Source organism: Scaptodrosophila lebanonensis, unplaced genomic scaffold (assembly GCF_003285725.1).
Source record: "Scaptodrosophila lebanonensis strain 11010-0011.00,11010-0021.00 unplaced genomic scaffold, SlebRS2 tig00000043-arrow-pilon, whole genome shotgun sequence".
NCBI classification, from domain to species: domain Eukaryota; kingdom Metazoa; phylum Arthropoda; class Insecta; order Diptera; family Drosophilidae; genus Scaptodrosophila; species Scaptodrosophila lebanonensis.
In genome coordinates this window covers 11640495-11657926 of record NW_022060545.1, presented here as the reverse complement: position 1 = coordinate 11657926, position 17432 = coordinate 11640495, and the positions used below count along the sequence as shown (strand labels likewise).

The following is a 17432-nucleotide window of genomic DNA, read 5'->3' as shown; positions in this document are numbered from 1 at the left end:
ATGTAAAACATGGAAAGGGATTGCAAATAACGAAATAAACAATTCTTCTTTTTATTGTCTTTCTAAAAGTCTGGCAACATGTCGAGAGTAGAGCCACGCAGATGAGTCTGCAATCAAACTGTGTCTACTGTGTCAAAATCAAGATATTGCGTTTATGCTGCGCAAATCTTGAAATAATTTAGCAAAAACATATAGTAGTTTTGCCCACAATATTACTTTTTGCTGCCCTAGTGCGCTCAGTGGCTTTGTGCAGCTCTTGTTTGTTCATTGAGCAAAGGCTGAGATAGAGGCTGAGGTAGAGGCCGAGGCAGAGATAGAGTGGCACTGGCAGAGGCAGAGGCCTTTCCATTTTCCCACTCACTTTGTTTGTTGTCTGCGACTGTTGCTCATTAATCCGATCGTTGTGGCTCAGCTGCACCTTCTTTTTACGCTTTTGTTTGGCCAGGCGGTGGTAACGGCGGTAACGTCGGCACACCTGAGAGGAAATGCGTAACGCTTACAATGCCGATGCCGATGCCCGCTCCCATTGCTGTTGTTGCTATTATCAGTATTGTTGCTGGTGCTGTTGTTGTTGTTGTTGTCACAGCTCAGTGGATAGCAGTCGCACATCATGGTCGTGCTCATGATCTTAGACTGCTCTATAATTTCCACGAAATTAGTCTTCATATATACATTAGTGATACTATAGGTGTAGGTGTGTGTGTGTGTGGAACAGTTTGCAAACACTCTGACCCCGAAAAGCATTCACAGCTGCGCACAGATTTTTGTCCACGTTGGCGGTCAACCTTCTGGGCCAAGACAAAACAACCTCGTAGTCGTCGTCGGTCTTTGAGTCTTGTCTTTGTCGTTGCACATGCGGGCTGGGCTCTCTGGCTCTCTCGTCACTCAGACAGTCTCGGTCTGTTTTCAAGTGGCATATTGTTCGCCCATTGACAGCCATTCAAGTGGAATTCCCGCGCCTGCGCCCAGCCCCTGTTTGCCTCTTTCCTTCTTTTTTTTTTTTAATTGTGCCATAATTAATGTGGGAACAGGCGGGCGAGTTGAGAAATGCCCAGCTGATTGAGCCATTACAAACACATAGTATGAGTTCTAGTGTTGTTGTTGTTGTCAAAAATTGTCAGCAACTTTTGAAGACTTTCAAGCACTCGAAACAATCCCAGAAGTGAAAATGGAAAAAAAATTAATAACAAAACTCCTACTTTATAAAAAGGCAGACGGGTTGAGATTTCACAAAACCCTTTTATATACTCGTATAGTAATGAAAAAATACACTCTGGAAAAACTGAAGTGAAAAATAGACTTGTAGTTATCAAATTTTCTTTTTAGCTCTTGACTTTAGCTTAAATTTAGAAAGTCAAATAGGCTTGAATTTTATTCCATTTATCATAACATTTCAAAGAATTTTGTGTACACAACTTAACTCATGTGAATTTAATTGATAACTTTAATATTAATAATGGATAAATATTGAGAAATTGTAAGAAAACATTTGGCCTAAAGCATAATTTTTTGAAAATATATATTATTGTACAAAAAATGGAAATATTGTTGTTTTTCAAATCACAAAAGAAGCAATAATTTTCTATTAAAATAAAGTATTCAAATGTAGAAATTTGAACTTAACCCCTTTTGTACATTATTCCTTTTTTTTTTTTTTAATTTTATATGATTGTGCATTAGCCTAGGGATTACAAATAGGCCGTACATCATTACAAGAAACTATTTATTTTACCTCTTTGGTAAAACCAGTTTCGACTTTTGTGTTTAGATAATAATGATTTCTCTAACATATTCTTCCAGATAGAGTCGGTTTCTTCAAAATAAGTTCGTTCAATTTACAAAAAATTAGTTATCCATTAGTTGCAATTTAAGTTCCAAAATTAATGAAAGAAAGAATATTCAACAAGTTAACAAAACGTCTACTTTCATTTGTCATTTTTGATCAGAATATTAATTTTTAAATATACAAACGATGTTCTAGAACAGCTTTTACCACAGTACAGGTCCCCGGCTACCTAACTAACTACAGCTTTAACCAGTTTTATGAATTTTTATAGGCATTGCTGCATATTTTTATTTTAGAAAGAAGAAATGAAATGTTTTTGTTTGTTTTATAGACAGAACTTCGACTTATCTATAAAGCGTTCAAAGATGTGGTGACCCCGTGAAACCGCGCAAGGCTCTTCCCTAATAACTATTTCATTTATAAAGTTCTTGGAATTTTTTTTTGTTTGTAAATATTTTACTTTCTTTTTATATACACATGTGACTCATTGATGATAGTAGCTAAGAGAGGCATGCGTGGCAATGGTATTTAGAAAATGCAGACCTTTGATTGAACATAATATCGAATGAATACGAAGCCGTCCAGCTGCAAATGACGAATTGAGTGCTTCACTCATGTTACACACAAGCGATGACTAAATGACAACTCAATTCTATGCCTCATACAGAGACAGTCTGTCAGTCAGTTATTCAGTTAGTCCTTCAATCAATCCAATGCAGCCAGTTGGCGGCTCTGGGCCCAACCCACCCAGACTTTAAACAGTTAACAGCAAAACTTTTGATTACAGACCGGACCTGAAACCGTAGACCAATCCAATACAATCCAATCCATTTGGCACATTTAATCCACGCGTCAACAAGCAACTCAAAATCTTGTCGCTGTGCGCATAGCTTAGGCCAGATAAATCTCAAGTTAAATGGCCAAAAGTCAAAATAAATTAAGCCCACATGCGGCAAAGACCGAATCGAAGTCGGCGTCGACGTTTGCGTCTGCGTCAGATTCAGAGCCATGTGCCGTCTATTGGCGACAGTCACCAAACAAACGTCACACCCTTTTGGCCGAGCTGCGCTGAGCTAAGCCGAGCCGGGCCAGGCCGGGCCGGGCCAAGCCAGGCATTTGCGTTTGACCCAACAACAGCAACAACAAATGTGACAACAGCATTACATTTGGTCCGCAAAACGACGCCCACATGCAGATGCATAAAGACAATGGGCGCAGTCGCCATCGCCATCGCCATTGCTGACGTCGTCGCGACCATGCTTGCAGATTTGTCACCAACTCCAGCTCCATACCTACATATACCTATAGTATAGCTTCGATGCCAATCCGATCTGTGCACATGCGCCAACTGCGCGCCGTTTTTGATTAACTTGACGAAAATCAAATTGAATGCAGTGGAGCCTACTTAAATGGTGAAACTTTATTTGTATCATAATTTTCGATTTATTCTGAACTGTATCTTTAACAGTCCACCTATTTTGCTGCCAATATATGAGTACCAAATGGAAGATAGTTTTGACCATTAATTTATTTTCAATATCGATTGGTTTTTGGTGCCAAAACATGTACTTTTGAATGCCACACGACTTTTCTTTTCCACTTTTGACAACTCTATTTGTTTTTTTTTTTTTGAGTATCATTGAAAATTTCAATTTCAAGCAGAAATAAAACACATCTCAGCCCCCTTACCCAACATTGCAGAGCAGATGATATGAGTCTAATTCGTTTCAAAACAATATGTTCAGACACGAGAAAAACAAATGTTATAAAACTAGAATACAAAAAGTTAAAATTGGTTTGTAAGATCAAAAATGAGATATTTTTGAATTACTTGAGATGGAAAACTCCGCAAGAAATTAAAGTTTTTGGGTTCAGCTCAAATGATTGGAAAAATCTTGTAATAACAAAATAGTGTAAACGCAAAAAAGGCGTAATTATAATGATCCTTTAACTGAAACTTGTACGATCTTATATTAAAATGTCGCAAGAAAATTCTTTGGTATTTTCTTTTAAGGACCTACATGCATTTCAGTATTGTTTTCAATATAAAATAACCATTTTTGAAATTATAATGAAGTGTATCAGAAGAAAAACTTGTTGAGAACACAAATGATGAGATAACTTTTTTCTTTTAATTTCCAGGAACTTCTAGAAGGTTTTCAATTCACCATTCAACTTTAACGTTTAATTTACAGAAAGGTCAAATAAAATTAAATTTGGATAGGCTAGATGGTATTAAAGTATGACCTTTATTGTTGTATTATGCATTATTTTAATAGTACGATAGAACAAACCTAAAGAAGAAGGGTTAAAACTATCATTCATATTCCTGACTAAAAGATCTTATAACTATGTGTAGGATATCTGCTCTGACCCCCCTCCATTTAATATTTTGCCAATTTGTAGTTGTATTTCGGAAAGTTCAAGAGCTTAGGTTATCAAATTTTTTGAAGGCATTTCCATACACGGAATGCGCCTCTCCTCCAAGCAATTGAGGAGATTTAAGATAAATTTGTATAACCATTTTTACGAGTATTTGCTTGGAGTGAGCCGTCTTTGGCGTTGAGCTGATAAATTTAAGCTTCCATCACCAAAGGATCAGCAGTTAGTGAAAACACACTGTACTACACAGAGCCACACAAACACTTTTCTAATAAAAATTGTGTTTTGGGCTCAACAAATCATGTGTCGCAGGGGGGTTGGCATTGGAGCTGGCACTGAGACCGAGACTGGGGACAGGCTGGCTGACGAATTGGATGGACAATCACTCCGACTGCGCCCTGAAAATGTCAACGCCCTACACTAACACTATAGCATCGAGGCACCCAGCTGCACCCCTTGACTGGCTGACTGACTGACTGACTGACTGACTGACTAACTGATTGACTGCATAAATGAATGAATGACTGAATGCTTTTACTGTTACTGTTAATGTAGCAGCTTTCCCGCTGCGCCTTGTTGTTAGTGTGTGTGTGTGACACACTTTTACCCCCGAACGCATTTAATTATTGAGACATTTTTAATACATACCTATGTTTGTACACTGAGAAAAAAGACGTGCCAAAATCAACTAATCATCAGTTATAAGTAGCAACCATTTTATAAAACTGAAAACTTGTTTTGTTTTGCAATGTTTATAAAAAGCATTATACATTTTTTTGTAAATGATAAACATCGTATGATTACAATAAATTGATCGATTAGAATTAAGATGTTGGATAAGAACTGTCGATGCAAAAGAAGACGAATCGTAGAAATAACAATGCCAAAATAAAGTAAATACATTCGTTATAATATAGTACTTGTATATGCCTTATGGAAGAGACTTGCGTCTTTTCTTTTTTTAGATATTTAAGAAATATTTTAAAAACAAAGTCGGGTTGTTTTGAAAACTTGAGTTTACCTTTTAAACTATTAGTTTTTCACTTAAAATAGCTCGCTGTAAATAGCTCGCACTGCGCTCTCCATGAAGCGATGCCTTCTTCGATAGTATCGATGGGTTTGCTTCGATAGTTCCTAAACTAACGGTTAATACTGGGAGCTCTTCATAGAATTGCAAAACTATAATTAGTCTAATATAATTAACACTTAGTCTATAATGAGAATGAAACGTATGTCAGAATTAAAGTTACGTTGTCGGAACTATTAAGAATGCATAAAATATCGAAATATCAAGCAAGTTCTTAACACTTCGAATACAACATTACAACATACTTCGAACATCAATTTCAATACATTGTTTCGATGTTAAACACTGTCTAGAAAAAAAACCTTGCTTGACTTTATTTCATTTCTCAACTTCACCGTCATTTAAAAAAAAATAAAGAAACGAGATTGCCTTGAATAAAAGTTATTAAAAAAAAGAAGTCCTTGCTTTTCTCAGTGTATAGTACGTATGTCTGGTACTGTTCGCACTGTTCGGCGTATCGAAAACTGTTTGTTTTGCATTTCGCATGCACGCGCCAGAGCGGCCGATCGCTGACGAGAGTCGTCGATGTCGCCGCTCGCAATTCGCAATTCTGATGTTTAATTCGCCGTCGCCGTCCGCGTCTGTCGCCGTCGCCGTCGCCCAATTATTTAGCCCGCCTTGGCGACGTTTGGCTGACATTTGAGTTCAAACACCTGCAATGCACTCGTCCGCCGCTTTCGTTCGCATTTTTTTTTCTTTATGCGCTCCGCACACGCAGTTGCATTTCAGAAACGCTGTCTCCGCCGCCGCTGCCCCTCCCTCCGCCCCACGAGTGCTGCGCTAATTTGACTAAATTTTGTAATTTATAACTCTAGTTGCTGCTGCATATTCGACGCGGTTGCTGTTGTTGTTGTCGTTGCTGTTGCTGTCGTACTACTAGTTACTCTTGCTCTTGCTCTCTTGTTGTTGGTGGTTATAAATTCTTGCTAATAGACTTTAATTGCCATTGCCATGTCGAGAACTGCTGGCCCGGCCTGGGCTGGCGTTGGTTCGCTTTTGGGGGTAAAAATGCGTGCAAAGCGACATCGGACGCATGTTGGCGCCTGAGGCATGCAAATGGGCACATAAAACTCAGACGAATGCAACAAAAATAAAATAAATTGATATACTACTTGCACCTTACAGGTGAGTGGTCGTGATCAGCTCCCAACATGGCAGCAGAGCTGGGCCAAACATTAATGTTAATATCGATCACAACATCGATTTTTGAACATACCAAACAAACTCTAGTCCAAAATTGTAATATTTGGGGAAATCTGATAATAAGTAAGTAATTTTTAGAACTATTTTAATAATTGGAAGAATTCTTCTATCATATTTGGTATAAACAGAAAAATTGCAAAAGTCAATAAAAAATATTGTTTTTCAAAATTGTAAGTATACCAGTGATCAGAAGTCGTTTCTCTTTTTTTCGGTGTTTTAATGGCTCCATGGGTGTCTGTCTGTCTGTCAGTCTATCTGTTTGTACGCAAACTTGGCAAATCACAAAATCAACAAAAAATTCCCACAAGCAGGTGACCGGACTGAGTGGCCGCCAGCAAAAAAAAAATAATGAAATAAAATAAAAATGTGACTTGAGGTTTGATCAGGTGGGCACACACAGAAAATCTTGGGGGAATGGGACTTTCAGCTAAAGACACAATATACTTAACTTACTCATATGTATGTATGTATGTGATTTGTACATATGTATTCAAAGAGAAGCTGAGACGGACTGAGTAAGCGACCGCAAGAGTAAGCAAAAGTTAATGAGAAAGTCAAATAAACGAAACAAATATCATGCAAAGTGCGCACAGTTTGTCCACAGACGTGCCTGTTTGAAGAGTGCACTGATGTTGGGGCGGGGGAGAGGGCGCTACACATGCGTGTAAGTCGTTGCCGAATCTTGAATACCCTCTAACCGCCCCTCGCACAGACAGTCATGCAGTCCTTCAACTAAAATATAGTTTGTAGAACCAACAATTTTTATGATAGCTTTAAATACGAGCACTATTTCGACATAGTAGCTTTACATTACCAAAATTATAGGATTTACCTATAATTTCATAAGCGAAAAGTTTATGTTACTTAGAGGGATGTCTTCGCAGATCCGTTCTATGAGAGCTTTATGATATAGTGCATCAATTTCGATGAAATTTCAGATTATAGTGAGGCATTATAAATATTTGCTGATAAAGTGCAACGATTTCGACAAACTTGTATCATTATTGAAATTTGGTTAAGATATATGTATAAAATATAAATAAAATAGTTTCATGAGAACTATTGGGGCAATGTAAAAGAATGCAACTATAAAATAAAGTTGATATGCATTTGGATAAGACAAGTTTACACAACAAGTTTTGTGTCTTTAGTTGATATGGTTGAAAAGTTATCGCTGTTCATACAGACAAACAAATTCGTCTAGTCACTCCAAACATACATATTCCTGTAACATACATCTTTAGGGCTCTCTACTTAGTATTTCTTCAGGTAGAGAGTATAACAAAAACACGTTAAAAGACAGAGATGCTGTCAGGCAATTCATCGCAAGTGGCTCCTCTCCCCCCACCCCCTCCCCCTCACCAGTTTCCACATTTCACGCACTCCGTCCGTGGGTAAAAGTCGTATGTAGGAAGGCGCAAACATTGCAAAGTTCAACCAGCAAATGCAGCTGAGTCAATAATAAATCTGAAGGCGAGTCCAGCATGGCCAATCGTCTGCGACTGTCCCATCAATATCATCGACTATCTCTCTTATGTGTTGGTCAATGTTGCCCGGCGTCAACAGCTGGCTGCCCTGGCCCGGTCTGGTCTCGTCTGGCGTTGGCGTCTATTTGTCGCCCCGACGCGCGCTCCACTTTTTTCCCCAGATCTATCTGAGTCCATGCCTAGCAATATCAGCTTGAGCTTTGCCTGAAAGTGCAAGTGCGCGGCCTGCTTGGCGCTACAAGTGCAGGCTGATAAGCTGCAGTCGGAACGGCAGTCAACAACAACAACAACAACAACCTAAAACAACAAGCATTACAAGCGAATTATCTATGTTGTGTGTAATTTACTCGTAAGCTTATATGATGTTTTTCTTTTTAAAATCTAAGCTATTTGGGTGGGCGCCAGCATTACTCATATTTTCCAAATAACGCAGTAGTATTAATGTAGCCTCGTTAAATCTTATTTATCAACCTTTTATGATAGCTTCTTATTTTAATGTACATAGATATCTTGCGAAGAGATTTCACGATTTATAATAAAGTATGATAAAGTAAATACTTTCTAATAACATATCTGTTTGGGTAGTTCATAAAAAGATTAGCGAAACAATCAACAAATATTGATATCTGTTCTTTATAACCACAAAATATAGGTTGTCAATTATTTAATTTAGGCTTTTCAATTATAGTTTTTAAGAATTATCTAAATATTCAGTCGAGTTTTAGGGCTCTTGCTTTTTAATAACATAGTATAAGTATGTATGTATACTATATATGGCTATAAAATAACAGTGTATATTGCAAGTGATCCTTATTGGATAGCTTTTATGACATTCATAAAATACGTCTTCTATCAGGATGGAACATATTTCAATAGTGTTACCCTCAAACATGTGAATACCTAGTAGTATAAGCGCAATGTTTTACTTATACTTGTAGTTTCATATAAGTTGGCTTTTGCATTGGAGGAAGTAGAGGAATTTTAAAAAATATTCTAAATTGGTTTCAAATACTTCACTGAAACGTCCACCCTTTTAACAGCAGAGCCACAAACTAAGTTCCTAAGTAATTACATATGTATTTGCATATACATACATATGTACATATGTATGCTTAGATTCGATTCAATAGACTGGCGTTACTTACGAGTATTGTAATCGCATTTGCTCAGAGCAAAGCAATTTGTGCCAATTTCATTGTTGACTGTCACTGTTTGATTTTATTGGCGCCATCGATGAAACCTGCGCTGATATGTGAAGCCAACTGATTCTATTGCCATCCTATATGACCAATCGTATATATGTATGTACATATATGTATATATATATATGTATGTATATTCATGATGTACATACGTATGTAGGTATGTAATTCGATTTCAGTCATTTTTCTGATCTTACTTGTATATCTGTTGCATGAATTTATTATTATTTGTTTACTTTTTTATTACAAAGATTATTTTACAGTTAGAAGTTGTTGTTGTTATTGTTATTGTAATTAGTTGGTCCCGCCATGCACTTATAAGAACGAATACACGTAAGATCGACGTCGTCACAATTTCTGCAACTCAGCATCAGTTACTTCTTTAAAGTGCCTCCATTTGTACATAATTGAAAACTGCATGCTATATTGTTAATAAATACAACTGCATACATACATATGTACATATGTACATACATATGCTATGTATGTACATGTGTATGAGGATTTTTATTATAATTTACAGCCCACCCGGCTGTTATTGTTGTTGTCGCTTTTAATTTTTTAATTACGACATGACATGACAACGACTTACGCTTAGTTTTTCCATTGCAAAATCATTTTTCCAACATTAAATTATTATTATTATTAATGTCATACAATGGTCATTTGTCATGGCACCGAGTGTCGCTGGATTTGTTGTTGTTGCTGTTGCTAGCGGGATTTTTTTTATCGTTATTTGTTGTACTTTATTGTTCATTGCTGACTCTTTTCATACTGTGGTACTACAAGTATGTGCGAGAGGAGCTCGAAAACTTGCAATGATTGCTTAAAATATGTTTCATGTTTATAACACTTCAAATGAAGTAATTAATCTTCAACCAAAGCAGAAACTCAAAGCACGATATTAAACTTTTAAAATATTAATTGGATACACATCAATAGAAATGTGGCACAACAGCGCAACGTTTCTCGCGAATTTCTCTGATAAGCTCAACAAGAACGCCAATCCAAAAAAAAGATTCCAAAAAGCAATTGATTCATGGATGTTTTAAAGTGTCCTAGAATTCTTAGAAAACAACAATATTGCTACCCATGAAAAAAATTATAAACACATCAGTGAGGAGGATGCTAAGGATGTCTGGTCGACCTGCCAAGAGATTTCCATACTTGTACTATTTTAGAATTTTAATTTAATACGCGCCTCATTTTTTAATCTAGTTCCCATTGATGTGATCCAAAAATGACTCTTAATAGGATAACTTTTTAGTTTATGAAAATGTTAAGAAAATTTATGGGGCTTCTAAAGTTTCATGCAAATCGGTTTACAGCGGTCATAGGAACAATCCCGGCCAACACTCTTTTGCTTAATTAATATCTGAATTTCATCAAAATCGCTGCACTATATAATATGGCTTTTATAAGATCGATTAGTACAATAACGTGTATTTTCATTAAATGACAGTAGCGGTGAAAAGTGTGGGTACGGAGTATTGAAGAGTTCGGCTGGCATGACATTGAGATGCAAACCTGTCAGGGAAATCTTTAGCTTGCCCTCGCATGTGTGTGAGTGTGTGTAGTGTATTCGATGCAGTTATAGATGCGATTAAAGTAACGCTATGTGCCCACTGTAATTAGCGCAATTTGCATTTCCTGACTTACGGACAGATTGACAGACAGACTGGCTGGCTGGCTGGCTGACTTGGAGGTTTCTCGGTACTGGGGTAATTTTTCGTTTGTTGTTTTGTGTTTTTTTTTTTCGCCGTTTTTGCAATTCATTTGAAATCGAACTGTTATGGCTAGCAGCAGCAGTTACGAGGGCTCAGGTTTTACGGTCTTTGTGTAATCACTGCACCTGTTCGCATCGTCAGCGTCAAATGAAAGTGAAAAGCATAAAATTTACATTATTTAATGGATCGATCGCTGGCTGTTTTGTTTGATGGTAGTTTGTTTAGTGAGGTAGCTACAGCGGCAGCTACTAGCTAGTGCTCGCGATAATTGAAAGTAAAACTGCAACTAAACAAATTTCACTTTTCATTGGTTAATATTAAACAGTTTTTACTTTTCAATTGTATTTTTTAAATGCGATTACATTTGTTATTTACATACATACATAATTCAAATGAATTGACGCACAGAATTGTTTAATAATCTGAAATAGAATGACTCAGCAAGTGGGACATTTTATTTCTTTCATGCATTCATTATAAGTACATGTATTTATTTAATGTGCTTAATTTAAATGTTAATTCTTATCAACAACAACAACACACACACACACTCACAATACAAACCCCTAAAAGCAAAATCGTATTTGGCATGCGCGCGTACTCTTGCACTCACACACATACACACACACACAACATGCCAAAGCAACCACACTGACCAGCGACACCCCTTCTCTCACTCATTCCTCTCTCTCTGTCGAGCAGAACGACTCATCCGAGTGCCTTTGCCAAACACTTCGTTCTCGCTCTCACTAGTCATCACTCGGTTGCTCAGTTGAACGAATGTTCTACACTCGTGGCCGCCTGTGCTTTTGTTGTGCATTTGGCAGCGCTCGTCCCACAGCTCCAGTGGCGCAATTGGTTAGCCGCGCGGTACTTATAATCAGTATGAGCGATGCCGAGGTTGTGAGTTCGAGCCTCACCTGGAGCAGCAACCAACTTGCGTGTTGCGCAAATTTTTTTACCAAACAATTTTATTTTTTATTTTTAATTTTATTTGCATGTTTTCTCATGGTTCTAATCACTTTGATTAAGAAATCGAGAAAATAGTGCTACCTATTTTGGTTTTTTTGCTTGATTTGATTTCTGTCATATCATTTATTCTAATTCTTTTTAAATTAATATCTAATAGTATTTGAATTGGGAAATCGAAAAAAAACTTTCATATTATTGAATAGTATGACATCCGTTTGTATGAACCCAGGATCCCAGGAAGTACAAGATCTAAAATAACCAAACTTTGTATCCAAGCTTCCCTAAGCCCCTGGCCTCCCCCCAGTTCATCAAATTATATTCGTGTCAGACTTCACAAAGTATAATTATCTCGGAAGGTATGATAAAGAATTTACCATTCACATAAAATAGAGTCAACATTTTCATTGAGATAAGTTCACTCTGAAGGAAATTATAGCCATCAATAAAGATTTTGTTTTTATTGCATGTTCACATAGGGCACAAAAACCTTAGTAATTTTAAATCACAATTGCTGTAAATAAGAAACAAGTGAAATTAATCGATAAGTAACATTTTAATTATCAAAAAAAAACTTTTAAAATATTTAGGTCTCTTTTAAATGATTTTCAATAAACAATTAAAGTTTTAGAAATTTTTCTCTGTAAACATTATATTGATGAATTCACCTCGCCATAAAACCCACATGATGTATGATTATTGAGCTTTTTGAATAATTCAACATGATATTATTAGTATTCAGATGCTGTTAACATATTTTATAAATCCCGCAGCCGCTTATAAACATTTCAGAAATCTGTCAAAAACTTTATGCGCCTTCAACAAATCAACACAGTGCTGCGCCGACAGCTTTCTTGAAATTGAACATACCACCCAAACAAATCGAGTGGCAGAGTTTGTTTAAAAAAAAGAACAACAACAAGAACTACAACAGCTACTGAAGGCGAACGGGGCGGTGGTACTTCAACTCTATGGGACTCTATAGTGCTCTATCCAAACATGATAATCAGATGGCGGCTTGGCTATAATATAAACATTGGAATTCTAAAAGGCAACAATTAATCAAACCATATCCGTTTGAGATGCTTCGGCAGCACAGCATATGGAAATAAATAGTATTTTATACGCAAAAGTCAATTGAAATTATGAACCCAAAACGGAGGCCAAATCTAAACAACAATTCGAGACGCCAAACAGATGCGATATGAACGAACATACATACGAGTACATACATATGTATGTACATATATAGGCCCGGGATGGGGCCGCAAGAAGGTGTTGAAGATGGAAGACTGCCGACTGCTGTCTGCTGTCTGCTCCCTGCCGTCCGTCGGCAACGGCTGAGTTGCACATGTGGGCGTTAGTGTCGAGTATATGGAGAGACCATGAAGCTTGTGCAGCACGGAGTGCTTGAAGTGAAGTCAATAAAAACGAAGCAACAAAAGTGCTGCGACGAGCCCCAATACCCGATGCCCAATGCCAATAAAAAGTTCGTCGCTGTAGTCCGGCGGCTGATTTGTTTACAAAAGCGTCGTCGAGAAGGATGTGGGCGGGTGTTGAGGGGGACAGCGACAACGTCGATGATGATGATGATGACCATGGCACTTAGCTTAAAGTCTATATTCGATATGAAGTAAAAATCAGAAAATGAATAAGTTCGCAACTCTGTTAATAAAGGAACTCCCATATAAGATTCGTTTTAAATCAATTATTTCTTAATAATAGAAAAACCAACAATTTGGTTAAAATTCTCAATTTGTTTTTCCTAGCAATTACTGATGGATATTGCAATTTATTATTGATATTAAAATCTATTCTATTCTATTTTAAATGTCTTACGAGTATTATTACAACGCATTCTTCCTAGTCTTAACTGATCTTGAAATGAAACTACAAATACTATGTATATGCCCCATATTGTACATTCACTGTACTTTCGAGGCAGTTGCTGTTGGGTCCAGCCGACAATCTTTGGTGGTCGCGCTTTCATGGTATTTGCGGAACGGATCGCCACTGAATATAGGTGGGGAATGGGGGATGGGGGGTTGTGGGCACTTGGCCTGGAGGGCTGCTTGCTGTTGGTAGGCGTGCGGAATTTTAAACAAATATTTACACAGCAAACGGCGAAGGCAGCTGAAGCTAAAGCTGATGATGAGATCGAGCCAGAGAGAGAGAGAGAGAGAGAGAGAGAGAGCGAGAGAGAGGAAGAGGGGTGGAGGGAGAGCAGCATAATCACGAACCGATCGAGGGATCCTACTGCGTTCATTATGTGTTTACAGCTGCAATATTTGGGGCAACATTTATGCAAAATAAACACAGCCGGGGCCGGGGCCGGTGCCGGGCCAGTCAGCAGCAGAGCAGCATAACTGAACGAAATGGTCAGTCGGATGCTTCGATGGTTGACTCCTTCCTCTTCCGCAAAGTGGTGGTGGTGTTGGCGGCGGCGGCGGCGGCGGCGTTCTTGGGGTCTGTCGTTTTCGTTATGCTCTGCCCCGCTTCAATTGAGCGGGCAAGGGGATGGATGGGGAGCAATTGATTTGGAACAGACCACCCAACATATCAGCTCACACGTACCGGAACGGACTGGCGCGCCGTTAAGGCAACATGATCGCTGCCTCATCTGCATATTGACGTTTGCTTCGCTGGCTGGCTGGCTGGCTCGCTGGCTTGTCTGACACCCATGTTGGCGGCTTGTTCTGCTTCTTGTTCCTGCCGATATGTTCGCGCGACGCTCGCCTCCTCGGCTGTTGCCTCTGTTTTTGTTTATTTATGAGGCGCGTCCGTCGTGCTGTTGCGTGGGCCTTGGCTGGTTGGCCAAAAAAAAAAAACCAGAAGAAAGAATGGAGAATTAGGCCAATTAGTAGTTCTTCCTGGCTCTGGTCAACGTCATGGCAGCACAGGCGACGGTGTTGGTGGCGGCATGTTTGTGTCTTTTAACACTAATTGCAATGTGCGGGCAAAGCAGTTCAAGTGGTGGCAACAATGAAGGCGCACCCGAATCTTAAGTGAAGTGTTTTCAGTTCTTTTTGTTGTTGTTGTTGGTGGTGCTGGTGGTGGGATATCGACAGCTTGTTGAAAGGTGTGAACAATATACATATATCTAAAACCATAACACACATGTGTTGGCTTATTCATGAACGAACATAATGAATTTGAACCATTTCTTTAAGGGACTGAAACGTTTATAAACTCTACCGAAGCGTGCTTATGATCTAGCCCTGTTCGACTGTCTGTCCATTTGTTTGTCTGTATGAACGCTTAGATTGCGAAAAGTTGTAGGCAACAATTTGCCAAAGTTGCCGTGGATTATCTTCTAGCCTCAAGTGAGGGAAAGTCAATGTTCCATAATTTTTAAATTAATTTATTTTCAACGCAATTTATTCGTGTTTATCCGTATTTTTGAACACTTACTTAATTCGAATAAGCGAAGAAATTTGTTCGTTTCTAATTTTTGTCCATCACTGTATGTCTCAGAAAGTAAAAAGGGAAACATTTTATTATTATGTCCAATAACAATGAAAAGAAAATGCTTTATAAACATCACTCTGGCGAAGGAAGGAATCGGGCTAGCCCACACGACATACTCACGAAATGCAAGAAACAAGAAGCTATTGAAACTCTGGAACACCTCGTATACCCAGCAATCATAAGTTTTAGAGGAAAGTAAATCAACGCTGCATACACTGCCCCAACGAATTGGAGTTGAATGAATGCTCTTCATTGCGTAAAATAATGAAGGCAGTTTTTAACTGAACAAATCAAACTTAGTTCGAAAATCGCTCAATTTAGCTCAAATATTTGCATTTTTTTGATGAATATTCAAATTTGTTCAAGCGTCAAAAATCAAAAGCACTGGCAACAACTCATTTAACTCATTTAACTATGCCTCAGAACACATACATACATAGGTGTGAATGCGATCATCTTGTGGTTAGTGTTGCTAGCATTTAAATAAATTCATTTACTTTTCTGTTGCGTGCCACGCCTGCCTAAACAGCCTTGACATAGCCGTAGCCATAGCCATAGCCCGCAATTAAAGCGCCCAATGGCGCGCAAAAACGCACACGTGTAAGCTGCAATTGTTGAACTGAATTATGTGCCGATGTCGGTCCAATGCCAAAGTCACGCTAAGCGATCGCATTGCTGCTCTTGCTCTTATTGCTGCTGTTGTTGTTGTTGTTGTTGTTGGTGACGCACGCGCTTACGTCAATTTGCTGTTGCACAGTTGTCGAACGCATAACTAGACATGTCAATGTTCGTTAATTACATGCACTGCTACAGCAACAACAACAACAACAGCAACAACATCGACAGCAGCAGCAGCAGCGCAACTGTTGACTACTACGTGGCCGTGCAACGGTAGCTGGCGCTGCGCAACAACACCAACAACAACAGCAAAACCGCAAAAGTTCAAAAAGTGCACGCAGCCGCGCACATGCGGAGAGGGAGATGCAGATACAGAGAGAGAGAGAGAGAGAGAGAGAGGGAGGTAGAGAGAGCGCAAGAGAAGAATGAGGTGTGTTAGTGTTGGAGAGAGGGTGGGCGGGCAGAGGGGTTATGCAGGCAGATCTTTGCTGCAATGCAAAATGCAAGCATTTCAACGTTGAGCAAAACGTGCCGCTAACAAAGCCAACAGCAACGGCAGTAACAGTAACAGTATCGACCAGAAACAGCAATGCCAGTAGCAGCAGCAGCAGCAGCAACAACAACAACAACATCGGCTACAATGTGCCATTGTTAATTGCATGACATAATCCAACGCTAATACGAAAACGAAAACTCAATCGCCAAAATAAAAGCAAAACAACAATAATTGCAACAACTATGTACCTACATTTGACACTAGCTGGCAAAAGTATTTCAACTATTTAATGCGTGATTAATAATCACGTTAGTTAATAAGTATAGTTCTTATTTCCTCTGCCTATAAATTGGCATTGCAATTTAGGATTAATTCTAAGTTACAATAATGTAAAATAAATAGTTATTACTATATGCTTATTAAAATATTAGTTTAATTATTAACGATATTGTTGACGCCTCAGATTAAGAAAAAGAAATGATTATGTTTTATGTATTTATATGAAGAATATTTCTATACTTCCAATGTCGATCGATATTAGAATTACATTAAACAGACATAATTTTAAGAATATTATATTTATTATTCAACATAAAGGAGGAGAAGAAGACTGCAACAAACGCCATAAGACTATAAAATGGAAAATAATTATAACTGTTACCAAAAAAATGCAATCCAGAAAGTCTGACTATTGTGGTGGATCAGTTTTAAAAAGTTTTGCATAAAATAAAAACTTTAAAAAATTAAACAAATTCGAGTACAAATCCGACTATAGTTTACCAAAAATAAATAAATAATATTGTTTGATTTTTGTTGGCCACTTAAATAAGTTCAATGGTTAAAATATTTCAAATTCATTCTTTGTTTGGCTAGTGGATCTATTATTCCAAACAGTATCAACAATTTATATACTTTTTATAGATTATTATGAGGTACATTTTTCAAATTTTTTGAATACTTTTAAGAATTTTAAAAGTAATCTGCATTTATTTTTTAATTAAATAAAA

General features: G+C 37.9%; 1 long non-coding RNA gene and 1 other non-coding gene across 2 annotated transcripts in view; one reads left to right on the top strand and one right to left on the bottom strand.

Moving 5' to 3' along the window:
* LOC115622891 overlaps nucleotides 1-17432 on the bottom strand; it is a 120976-nt gene that overhangs the window by 83887 nt on the left and 19657 nt on the right. The gene's annotated exons all lie outside the window — the stretch shown is intronic.
* Nucleotides 11715-11802, top strand: Trnai-uau. Its single transcript is given in 2 exon segments — nucleotides 11715-11753; nucleotides 11767-11802. It is a non-coding gene; the product is annotated as a tRNA-Ile (tRNA).